Here is a 12,900-nt window from a genome sequence, read left to right as displayed (position 1 = left end):
TACACAAGCCTAAATGAACCCATTAGAGAGCTCATCCAAGTTAAGAGTCATTCTGATCACCCCTGGAACCTTTCAAAGCCCTGGCCTGAAGTGGAGCCCCCTCCACTGGGATATGGACAGGCTTTGGTGGCTGCAGTGTAAGCTGAAGATTTTTCAGTACCAGAGACTGAATTACTATAATTCATCCTTATAATTGAATTAAAGGTCAGAAGGCACAGACCGTGGTTAGAACAAGAAATACGAGGAAGTGCCTTTTGCCATGAGACGGTCTTAGAGGTTTTGGCATCCATCCTGTTAGAGCGCCAAAAGGAAGCCAGCAGCTGCTAGGAGCAGCCAGGCTCCTGCGCCCTGGCAAAGACAGGGAGAGGACAGGAACTCCCACAGCATATGTGTTGGGGGCTGGGGGGAAGCATGGGCTGAGACCGATATGCAGGGAGGAATTTTAAATGGAGCCACCTGTCATTTTAGAGAATAAGACTCTTTCAAATCCAGCCAGTTCTGGGCTTCCGTGTTGCCAGCCTGGCTTCCAAACTGTGCTCTGCTGATGTCATTTTGCTGGAGACCGCAGAGATCTGAGTGGGCAGATGGGAATGGATGCTGGAGGAAGGACTGTAGGCCCACTCATGTGTGAAGGTGCAATAGAAGGAGGCAGGGAACATTGAGGATATAGGTGGGATAGGGCCTGAGTTCCCTATGAAATCTGTCCCCAAATGGTGAGCAGACGCCACATTTTCCCCTGTGGCAGAGGGCAAGTTCGAGAGTATGTGTCTCACAGCACTCTTGACTTCAAACCATTCATTCTAATGATTCTCAAGCATTTGGGATGATAGCACATGTAGAAGTACACGTGAGACATTAGCACATATAAGTACATATAAGACATTTTACCAAGACTTGTTCTTGCCTTTGGAGCTTTTAAAATGATTGACTCTCAAATAATTTTAGAGATCAACAATTCTGTCTTGTATTTGCTAGAGTTTTGTTCTCCATGGCTTAGGAAAATATGAGCAGTTATTTTTGTTGCTTTTCATCCAGTCGAGCAAGCAAAATACAAAAACAAAAATAGGTATTTAGGTTCATTGTGCCTGGAATAGCACCATAAATACTTTGCTGATATCTGCCAAGATGTGGTCTCTCACCCCCTGGAAGACTATGGTCAAAGGCTCAGGCAGGCAAAGCACTATTGACTTGAATGTGGGAAATGAATGAACATGCTCACCACTGGCCTTCGTGATTTTCCTCCCTAAGTCTAAGGTCCTCAGTCCCTTGAGACAGACAACTAAACACAAGAACCTGAGACTGCAGTTAGCTTTCTCCCCGTTACGGGCAAGCTTGCCAGTGAGGATGTCCACCTAGACATGATGGCTGTGGGTGCTGGAAGGCCACGCTGGGATCACATGGTCCTCACTACTATACAGAGGAGGAAAGTGAGACTCGGAGATGATAAATGCAAGGACACACAGCTGTTACAGGCCCTTTTATTGCTACGTGGGAATTTACAAAGTGAGCTTTAGGTTGTTGGATCAGGTGTCTATGGCTTCTGGTGTGAAGTTAACATATAGATCAAACTAAAGGTGGTATAAATTGTGTTTGCTGCTGGTTGGTGGGCATAGAGGGGACGAAACTTGAGTATAGGGTTAGTTGTAGCACAAGGACGAATACCAGTGTGTTTCCTCTCGAAAGGTATGCAATTACATTAACATAATTATTTTAAACTCTGCCCAGCTAAAATAACATCGTGGGCATATTTGGGGAGCTGAGAGGAAGGACTAAGGTAAGTGCTGGTGGTAACAGAATCAAGGAACATCTTGCTTTTTGCTTGCTTGTGCCAGCCACGCCTTTATTACACATGCCTTTTAAAATTTCATTATCACTGAAGGCTAATGCAGTTCTAGTAGTTAGACCATTTTGTTTCTTGGCGAAAGAGAATTCTTAAGGGGATGATCCATCCTCTTGGATGTGCTCGAAGGAAGGTCAGATGTTAAATTCTCCATATTGTTCTGCCTTTGGTAGGGCGGGGTTATATCCAAATATCTCGGTCGCTTTCATTATGAGGAGAATTTATAGGTATTTCATTTCCGTCTTGCTGTCTCTTCGTCCCTCCTAATGGAGGGATTGGTGAATTTTGGGAGCTAGCCAAGGAGGGAATTAGGTAAGCAAAATCTTAATTTCTGTTTGTACCTTATATTCATAGAGTGGTAATATTTAACAGTTGTAATTGTCCTTAGGATGAGCAAAGAGATTTGGCATGTACAGAATCATATCGTGACATGTTGATTTGTGCTTTCTAGAGGCTAACACAGAGATTGAACTGTTGTGCCTGAGATACTTTCTTTTAAAAATAGAGCCATGCTGCATGCATGGTAAGGGCTTTGTTTCTTAGCTATATCAGAATCACCTGTATTTATTTGAGTTTTAAAAATTGGTTATGATGCAGTTATATTATCAGTGTCTAGTACATTAATTTTCTTTGCCTTTTCTAATTTCCTCAAGTTTTTTTTTTTCTTTAAGAAAGCATCTCATTAAAACTTCCAGAATGAACGATTTTTGTTAGGCAATTTTCAGCTTGCTTATTTTCCCCTCTCAGTTCTTTCCAAGTAGGAATCATATTATGTTTCCTATGCCTTTTGTCATGTGGAGTTTTGACATGTTTAGCATTGGAATTTAATCCATTAAGATTCTAATCATGCTATGACTTTAGTTTTCATTAGAGAAAATTACAAAAAGGGCGAAATCATGTATGGACTATCAACATGGAAAGCAAACATTCTCTTTTTCTATAGCCTGGATATAGAAATCAGTATTACATAATTGTATTAGCATACTTAGCGTCTATAACTGAGAAATATAAGATTAACAGTAAGGCTAATTGATAGTTATTGCTCTATTTAAATCTCTTGTTGCAGTTATTTAGTCTTATTAACAAGGTGAGGACTGTAATTTTCTTTCTCCTTTACTAATAACTCACTGGTAAGTCTAAAATGATCATAGTTTCGAAACTCCTCATGTACCTACGGGGGCTTCCTTGGTCTTTTAAAGAACAGATTCAGATTTCACTGCATAGACATCCTCACATGCCTTGTATAGGCAAACTTCCTATTAGATAATACTATTAAAACAGGCACAAAAGTTGAAGTAATGCTTAGAACATCATATACAGTAGAACGTCAATAAGTTTTTGTTGAATTAAATGGGATTATTGTAAGCATGTATGAATTATAATAAAGACCATATGCTTTCTCTGACCCTATGCTAAAATAAAGGCATTTTTCAAGGTAGATCTAGATATTAAGTAAAGTCTTGATAATTTAATGTCATAATTAAGATCTAGGGATAGAGGAAGGGATGAGCGTTCCTGTGTACCAAGTATGGGGAAAGAAGTCCAACAGCCAATGTAAATGGGATATTGCATCTCCATTCCGTAAACCCTTGTTGTGATTAAGTGACGAAGGGTCTGTTATTTCAGGGAGAATTCATGAGAGGAGTTTTTATTTGGAAGTTCCTTGGAAAGACAGTCCACACATGAGACCAAACGCTATAGCAGAAGGTTGCAAATTGTTTGTAGAGTCAGAGCAGAGCGTCCTGAGTGACCTTACAGGATTCGGTCATGAAATAATGGTATTCCATTGCACCTTCTTCCACTCCAGCAATTCCCTGCCCTGATAACCTGCAGAGTTTCCCCAAACAATCCTGGAGACTTACCTATTCAATGGCGTGACTCTCGATTTTCCATTTTTTATATCAAATTTTGGTGATGGACCTCGTCTAGGCTCTGCTCTTCCTGGGTGTCACTGGCTTTATGTGGCTCTTGGATGGGGTGAATGGAATAAGCATCACGTGCCTGGCACATATTGGGTGACCAATAGATGGTATTCCCATTTCTCCATGAGATGGTGCTTCCGTGTCAGCCACTTGGAACAGTTCCCCAGATTATACTGGTTCCAAGGTGATTCTTCGCCTAAGAGAAGAACCCTAAGCGAAGCTTCAGGAGTTATCTTGGTGTTACCAGTTGCAAATTTTGTTTTTAGAGCTGCTTATTTTTGACCTGCCCTTCTGGGTTGGTGTCTGTTAGTTTTCTATGGTTTTCCCCCAAATGAGGCATTTTTCCAAAGTTGTCCTGATATTCTGAGGTAGGCTTGTGTGAGGGTAAGCCATGAACTCTCTTGGGGTGGCAATTTTATTTTGTTTGCAAGATGCTGTCTCAAAGCAAATATTAGTGAAATGTTTATTGCTTTTAGAATAATTGCTGTACTGATTTTGCATATTTTCTGTTCATCTTCCTAAATATATATTTTTGAGTATATTTTGCTTTTGTCTATTTTTATAGTGCTTTTTAAGGACCCAATAGAAGGCAAATGTTAAATTATTTAAAAATAGTTAAGATAGAGCCCCAAGCAGCAGTTAAAATTGAGAGTCCTAATCTGTTTAAGGTTTGGAAAAATCCCTTAGAAAATACATGAACATGCTAAAGGTAATTGAGGGTGCATAGGCCCTTTTAACACCCTCTTCTTATCACTCTTAGAGAATCTCTTCTATCTATGTCTTTAAAGTCAAGACATTTTGTTTTTTGTTGTTTGGTGAGGTGATTGTCCATTGTATAGCATACATAAAGAGTTGCCAGAATGATCATTAACGATACTGTAAAGTCACAGCTACTGTCACAGGTAGCCTTTTTCATAACTATTGGAAAAACCATGGAAATATGGCACCAACTATAGTTTAACTTATTCCCAAGCTGTTACTTGGGAAGAGGACAGGCCATACAGGTAAAGTCAGACTTTAGGTATCAGAAAAGAGATCTAGAAAACAGACTTGGGTTTCAGGTACTTATCTTCCTTAGAGAGGTCATCAAGTCTAAAACATGGCAAGAAAGTTGAGGAGGGTCACTCAGACATTCTTAGTGCTGAGTGAGGACTTGACCCCCAGGACTTTTGCTTTTATAATCCATTCCACTATGGTTTCCAGTGTTGCCACCGGCCCTACAGTCAGACTGGTGGGGCTTAGCTCTACGAGTGCATAACTCAGAGGAGGTGTTCCACAGATTTGGCGGCTCTCATCACAGAGCGAGGTCCTTGAGCAGCCATTCTCCCATGCTCCAAGGCTGGGTTTGTTTTGACATTGATTTCTTATTTCTGTTACTGCTCTCTGGGGATATATCACAAAGAGATTTAATGAATTTATTTTTGGTCTCCTTTTATTTGATGCATGACCTGGTGACTTGTGTTCTACCGTTACCTTTTTTGCTTACTGATTATGTACCACATAACTAAATCAATAAAGAAGAGAATGGAGAAATAGCTCTGTTTAACATTTCAGGGATGATGGAGTAATGGTGTCTATAAATATTTATATTTTCTGGAGAAAATGTCTTTTTTCTTTTTGACGTTCCAACTAGTTCACTAAGAGATTCATCACTGCAGGGTGAAGGGGATGTGAAGGAAGAATGAAAAGACACTTTTTTTTCTCAGTAATTTTCTGAATGTCTTTCAAAAGATAAATAGAAAAGAAGAAAACTCAAAATAATTTTTCATTCTAATAAGTAGTATTTTCCCTGGGGCATTGAAATACTTAGCCAGCCTTTTCCCACCCAGGGTAGTAACAGTCAGGGGAAACACGGATATGCAATTGAATGCTCTCAAAAAGCCAAATAGACTTAGTTGGCTTACAGTTTCTTATGAGTTCTGCACCTTCCCATCCCTCTTTGGTCCCAGTCTCTTTCCTTTGCCTCATGTGATCTCTCTTTCAGTCCTGACTTCAGCCCTGTCTTCCAAGGTCATTGCCTCCCGTGCTCCCGCTTTGACAGCCACAACACTGGACAGAGACCGTGGGTGCAACCCAGAGCCCAGCCACAGCAGGGGCTCACCTGTCTGTCTTCAGAGCAGAGACCGGGGCAAAGAGTGAAAGTCATTCCTATCAGAGTTCTCAGTCGAAGAGTTTGAGGATAGGATGGAGGGATGCAGTGAAGAAGCAAACTAGTGGTTCCTTGCTTGGAGGTCCTTGAGTGTGTTTTCTGGATTTCAGAAATCCTGAAGGCAGGCAAGCTAAGGGAGGGCTCTGCTGTTTTACTTGGTTTCAATTGCAGCAGTCCGGTCAGGGGCAGTGATGATGCCTTCTGATCGGGGGGTAGGTCTTTGGTGAGTAGAAAATGGAAAGTGGATTATGATAAACGCCTGCAGTTTGGGGGTAAATCAAATCCTTTTGAAATATGGCGGCCATGAAATTTAAAACATCAGACCCAACCCTGAAAAAGTTGAGATCCACAGAAATAACGAAGGAGACTGAACACGTGTGTCTGGGGCCGTCTTTGGTGCGGACCCAGAGTTAAGGGCAGCAGTTCTGTGAGGACTTGACAGCAAACAGTGGGGCTCGAATACTTAATGGGGTGTCTTAGTCTGTTTTGTGCTGCTATAACAAAATACCTGAGACTTGGGAAAGTTATAAACAATGGAAATTTATTTTTCACAGTTCTGGAGGCTGGGAAGTCCAAGAATAAGAAGCCAGCAGGTTCAGTATCTGGTGAATGCTGCTGTCTGCCTGCAAGGAGGCACCTGATTGCTCTGTCCTTACAATGCAGAAGGACCATAAGGGGTGAACTTGTCCTCAAGCCCTTTCATGAAGCACTAATCCATTCATGCAAGTGGAGCATTCACAGCCCAATCACCTCCTAAAGGCCTCACCTCTTAATGCTGTTGCATTGGGGATTAAGTTCCAACTTGAATTGTGGAGGAGGCACAGATATTCAAACCATAGCGTTCTACCTCTGCCCCCACAAAATTCATGTTCTCCTCACATAAGAAAACATTTCTTCCATCCCAATAGCCCCCAAAGTCTTAACTTGTTCCAGCATCAACTCAGAAATCTAAAGTCTCACCTGAATATAATCTAAGCCAGTTATGGGTGAGATTCAAGGTACGATTCATCTTGAGGCAAATTCCCCTCCAGCTTTGAGCCTGTGAAATCAAACAAGTCATGTGCTTCCAAAATACAATGGTGGGACGGGCATAGAATAGTCATTGCCATCTCAAAAGGGAGAAATGGGCAAGAATAAAGGGGTAATAGGTCTCAAGTCCAAAACCCAACCAGGCAAACAACGTTAAATCTTGAGGCTCACGAATCATCTTCTTTGTCTCCATGTCCTGCTCTCTGGACACACTGGGGCACAGGTTTGGCTCCCAAGGCTCTGGGCAGCCCCACCGCCATGGCTTTGCTGGGCATACCCACACAGCAGCTCTCAGGGATTGGAGTTGGGTGCCTGCAGCTCGCCCAGGCTGGTGTTGCATGCCGGTGGCTCTATACTAAGCATTGCCCTAGTTGGGACTCTCTGTGGTAGCCCAATTCCCATGGCTCTACTGGGCATTGCTCTAGTGAGGACTCTTTTCAGTACTCCACCCCCGTGGCTCCATTAGGCATTGCCCTAGTGGGGGCTTTCTGCAACAGCACCACTCCTGTGGCTATTCTGTCTGGGTCCAGAGGTGCTCTAGGGCATTCTTTGAAGTCTAGGTGGAGGCAGCCACTTGTGTACTGTGGTGCCTACAGAGTTAGCATCATATGGACACTGCCAAGGTTCACTGCTTATGCCCTACAGAGTGGCTGCCCAAGCTACCTCTGGGTCCGCTTGAGCCACAGCTAGGGTGGCCAAGGAGTGCTGCACTTGAACTTGAGGAGCAGAGACTTGAGGTCTCATGGGTGCCCTGGGCCTCTCCTCTGAAATCCTCCTGCCCCAAGGGGCCTGGCAACTATGGCTGCTATGGGAGTGGAGCACTGATAATCTCTGAAATGTCTTCAGGGTCATTCTTTCATTGTCTTGATTAATAATATCTGGCTTCCTTCTATTCAGGCTAATCTCCTTATCAAATGGTAGCTTGGCCACACCCGGGGTATTCTCTCCCAAACCTGCTTTTTTGTTGTTCACAATCTAGCCAGGCCCCAAATTTCTAAATCTTAAATTTTGCTTTCCTTTTAATTATAAATTCCATCTTTAATCTGTTTCTCTCTTCTCACATTTCACTTCAAGCAGTCGAGAAAAGCCATGCAGCTCCTTCAGCACTTTGCTTAGATATTCCTTCTGCCAAATATCCAAGTTCATCACTTGCAAGTTCTGCCTCGTTCTTTGCCACTTTATAACAAGGATGGCCTTTCCTGCAGTTTCCAACACCTTGTTCCTTGTTTTCTCTTGAGACCTCATCAGAATTATCATTTGTATTTCTACCAGCATTCTGATCACAACCACTTAGGTAATTTCTAGGAAGATTTAGGCTCTCCCTACACCTCTCCTCTTCTGAGCCCTCATCACAGTCGCCACAGATGCTTCATTTGTGGCAATGTGGTCTTTTTCTAGCATGCTCCTCCAAACTCGTCTAGCCTCTCTGTTCTTTACCCTGTTCCAAATCCACTTGCACGATGTAGGCACAGCAACACTCCACTTCTTGGTACCAACTCTTGTCTTAGTTCATTTGTACTGCTATAACAAAACTGCTGAGATTAGGTAATTTATAAACAATAGGAATTTATTGTTCTGGAATCTGGGAAGTCCCAAATTGAGGGACCAGTGTCTGGTGGGGGCTGCTCTCTCCTTGTAAGAGAACATACGGGAAGAATGATGCATCCTCACAGGGCAGAAGGGACAAAAGGCGCAGACTCCCCCACCTTAAGCCCTCATGGCACTAACCAATTGATGAGGGCAGAGCCTTCAGAGCCATATCACTTAAAGGCCCATGTTTTAATGCTGTTGCATTGGGGATTAAGTTTCAGCATGAATTTTGTAGACGAAACAAACATTCAAACCATAGCAAGGAGCTTGCTCAGTGAATTCTTATTTAAGTTACAGTGCCTTCTGTAGCACGAGTAATCATCTATCTATTATTTTTTCAAGCTTGATAGTTTCATAGTGAGGTGGTTTTTAATAATCTCTTCTTTTATACGCCGGTAACAATGATAAAATCTGCCAGTTCCAGTGTGGTTGGGAGCTGTGGTCCTGTGAGAGCCCACAGGGGTAGCAGTGGGTGCAGCCACTGGACCTCCAGTAGGAGAGAGGCCACCGCATCTCTGTGAGTGCCAGTTGGAATTTATTTGTGCTTTTTCCTCCGTCTTGCATACAAATTTATCATCACTGCTTTCTAGACAGCCCAGCAGCTGTTTTTAGGCCTTTAGTTATTATAAACAAATAATTAACACAGGACATAGTCTCATGCTGGGGACTTGTGCCACTGTGTGGGATGTTGTTAAGGCTGAACAGCTCTTGCTTGCTTATGCTGGAAGCTATTCCCGTTCTGACTAAATCTCACCCACTTGGGTCTTGCCTGGGATGGTCTAGAAGGACCTAGAATAATCTCGGAGTCTTAAGGACACCCAACTACCTGAACCTTAGAGCTGTGACTTCCTCCTAGAATCACTTAGATGTTAGAAGGACTTCCGTGATCAGAGTGACTTAGGCTCTTATTCTGGACTCTTCGCCCTGTATTGCTTGTGGGACCCATGGGAGCTCTTAGAGGGCGTGGCAGGGCTCCTCTTGTACAAGCAGCATCTGGTCTAGTAGCTGGCCCTCGCCAACTCTGTGTGGGCCACGTGTGCTGTGAGAGTTCAAGCCACTTGGATGCAAGACCAGCGTTAGTCCATCCTGTTTATTCCCCTGAAGAACTCGGCACAGTGTCTCGTGCATTGTAAGTGACTGGTAAATATTAATAGATGTCGATATGCCAGTCATCCTTCCCTCTTTCTGTTCTGTCACCGCAGGCCTGGAATCTGAATCTTCTGTGTCCACAAGATACTCTGTCCTAGATATTCATGTCTGCAGTTTAAGGTAATTGTGCTGAATGTGGCGGGGGGAGTCCACAGAGCTGCTTTCTGCCCCTTTATACGATGGAGGGGCCATCCTACAATGAATAAAGCCACTCAGTCTCATCAGCATTAGACTAACTGAAAGTGGGCTTGTGGTGTTGCAGTTGGACTTTAATTTTAATTCCTGGGGGAAAAGTATATGCTATGATAAAAGCTAAAATAAGTCAAACCAAAAAAATACTGTAGTTCTGCCACTCCAATAAAGCTCTTGCTTAGTCTCTTCCATATTTGCCTGTAAACACCCCGAGCTCTACGTAAACTTCAATTATGCTATCCTATTTTCACAGACATTTTCCATGTTGCAGCGTAGTTTTGTTGGGTGGTACAGGATGGTGGTCTTGTAGCAAGGCATGGACCCTGGAGGCAGATATGCCAGATTAGAGTCCCACCCCCCTCACTTACTAGCTTTGTGACTTTGGGCACAATATGTACGTGTGCACGTGCCTCTGCCTTCGCCTGTGCCAACAGCTGCATCTATGCTTGTATTTACATGTTCATACATGTGTTTACAATTACTCCACTGATTACCACTTACATTTGACTATACTGTGTCAATTTGTGTCAAAAAGAACTACATTTAGGCATATTTTACTAATTAAAATCCTAATTGGGCCATAATTAGCCTGGCTTGGTGTATATTAGTTTGCTAGCACTGCCACAACAAAGTACCAGTAACTGAGTGGCTTGAACAACAGAAATTTATTGTCTCACTGTCTGGAGGCCAGAAGAACAAGATCATAGTGTCATAGGTTCTTTAGGAAGGCTGTGAGGGAAGGATCTGTCCAGGCCTCTCTTGTTGGCTGGTAGATAGGTCATCTTTCCTATGTGTCTGTGTCCAAATTTCTCCCTCTTATGAGGACACCAGTCATTTTGGATTCTGGCCCACCCTAATGACCATGTTTTAATTTGACTACCTCTGTGAAGACACCACCTTCAAATAAGGTCACGGTCTGAGATCCTGGAGGTTAGGACTCGACATATGAATTTGGGGAGGACACAGTCCAGCCTGCAAGACGTAGTGAGGTGTTCTGCCGGAGGACAGGATGAATGTCAGTTTGACAGACCGACACTGACAGATGACAAAAGGCTATGGCGTAATTCCTGTTGATGAGGCACTTTCAGAGTCAGGGAATTCTTTGGTCCTGCCATTTCTTGTCCCCTTCTCTATTGATCGGTCTCTGAGTTTCCTCTGTCATTTTTCCAGCTTTATCTTAAGATTTATATTTGTTTTTGAAATCGTTTTTCAAGAATAAGTCCAGGTTGTGGGGGAAAAAAACAAATGTGACAGTATCCTAAAATAATCTTTTAAAATACTACGCTAGCCTCAACTACGCTGTTGAGAATTCATCATTTCATGTCATCTCCCACAGGGACGTGTTTATTTCTTCCTTGTGCTTTTGGTGAAGTAATATTTATGTGTACAGACTTAAATTTGATTTATTTCTGTTATTTGGAAATATAAATCTTACCCGTAACTCACTGATGAAATTGGTAAGACTTTTGATCTGGCTTTATTTTATTAAGTATAGGAAAATGATACTCCATCAGAATACTTCAATTTAGTTAATATCCTTTTTGTAATTCTGGTTTGATCTGCTAGTCAGTTCTAGAATCTCAGGCTTAACAGAAAACAGAGCATTGCTACTTACCATGCGTGTGCATGCTATTTTCTGTAATAAAGTCTAGTCCAATCTTTTCTTCTCTGTCATTTCCACTGTTTGCAATATATTTTAAAATTTATGTTAAGCATCTATCTTTTCTCTGCCTCTTTTCTGTAAATCTGGTTTATTGCCCATGCCAGATGTTTTTCACCCCATTCATTCCTTTGTCAATTCTGCCTTGTGGTCTGGCCCCTAGCAGCCCAAGCCCAGGATGGCAGGATGATTCTGTGGGGTAGATTGAACTATAAAACCTGGATTGATTATTGGCCTTCTTAGTTGTTAATGCATATTCATTTAGCTGACCCATAAATCAAACTGCTGCTATCTGTACATTCGGATTTCATTACTTCTTGTTGTCTTGATATCTTCTGCATTGCTCTGCAGAGATATCGAAAATGTATTTAATAAAAGAGGAAATTTGGCTTAAGAAAGTAATCTGAAATAAAAAACAAGAGGTTTCAAACAGAAAGATCTTTCTCGCAGCCTTGTTTATAATAGTGAAAACTTGCAAATGTCTGATATACACAAAAACAAAGATACAGCTTAGTTAATTATAGGGCCTTATATTGCAATATTATTTAATATTGTATATATTAAAAACAGTGTTTCTAAAGAGTTTGCAATACTGTGGGAAATGATTATTATGTAATTAGAGTGGGGGAAACTCAGGATATAGAATCATAGAGCGTATTATCTTAACTACATAAAAATATGCGTAAACACTGGAAGGAGATGTGTCAAAGTGTTAGCAATGTTTATCTCTGGGTGGGGTGGGACTGGATTTGGAAGTCTGGATTCAGACAGACCTGGCTTTAAACTTTCTTTTCCTCTGTGTTTGCCTGTTACTTATGAGACAACACCTCTATTAAACCTAGTTTATCCAGGGTCAATAGGACTTCTCTCACCAAATCCTTGGGTAAAGTGCTTAGTTCACTGTATGACATATAATAATGCCACAAGAGAAAGTTCAACTGTTATTAAAAACATTATCAATAACTATTTCTCCCATTTTACTGCTCTCCTAACGCAAGCATTATACTGATTTCTCCATGTTTCCTCCTACTTTAAACAGCACAGATTAGGAGGCAGAGGTCCCAGCCCCGTGGCCTCTGCCAAGTCACATACTGCTGTGATCTGGTCGCCCTGCTTGGGTGAAGTCTAAACCCCTTAGCATGGGGTGATGTTGAAAACTCAGTGCCTTGACCTATAAAAAGTGTTCAGAATCGGTGCCAGGCACATAATCACTTACATGTTATCTGGTCGCCCTGCTTGGGTGAAGTCTAAACCCCTTAGCATGGGGTGATGTTGAAAACTCAGTGCCTTGACCTATAAAAAGTGTTCAGAATTGGTGCCAGGCACATAATCACTTACATGTTAGCTGCTATTATTTATTTTAAAATTT

The sequence above is a fragment of the Propithecus coquereli genome, unplaced genomic scaffold (assembly GCF_000956105.1).
Source record: "Propithecus coquereli isolate 6110/MARCELLA unplaced genomic scaffold, Pcoq_1.0 Scaffold224, whole genome shotgun sequence".
Taxonomy (NCBI): Eukaryota; Metazoa; Chordata; class Mammalia; order Primates; family Indriidae; genus Propithecus; species Propithecus coquereli.
The sequence above is the reverse complement of the archived record's forward strand: the minus strand, read 5'-3'. Positions refer to the sequence as shown.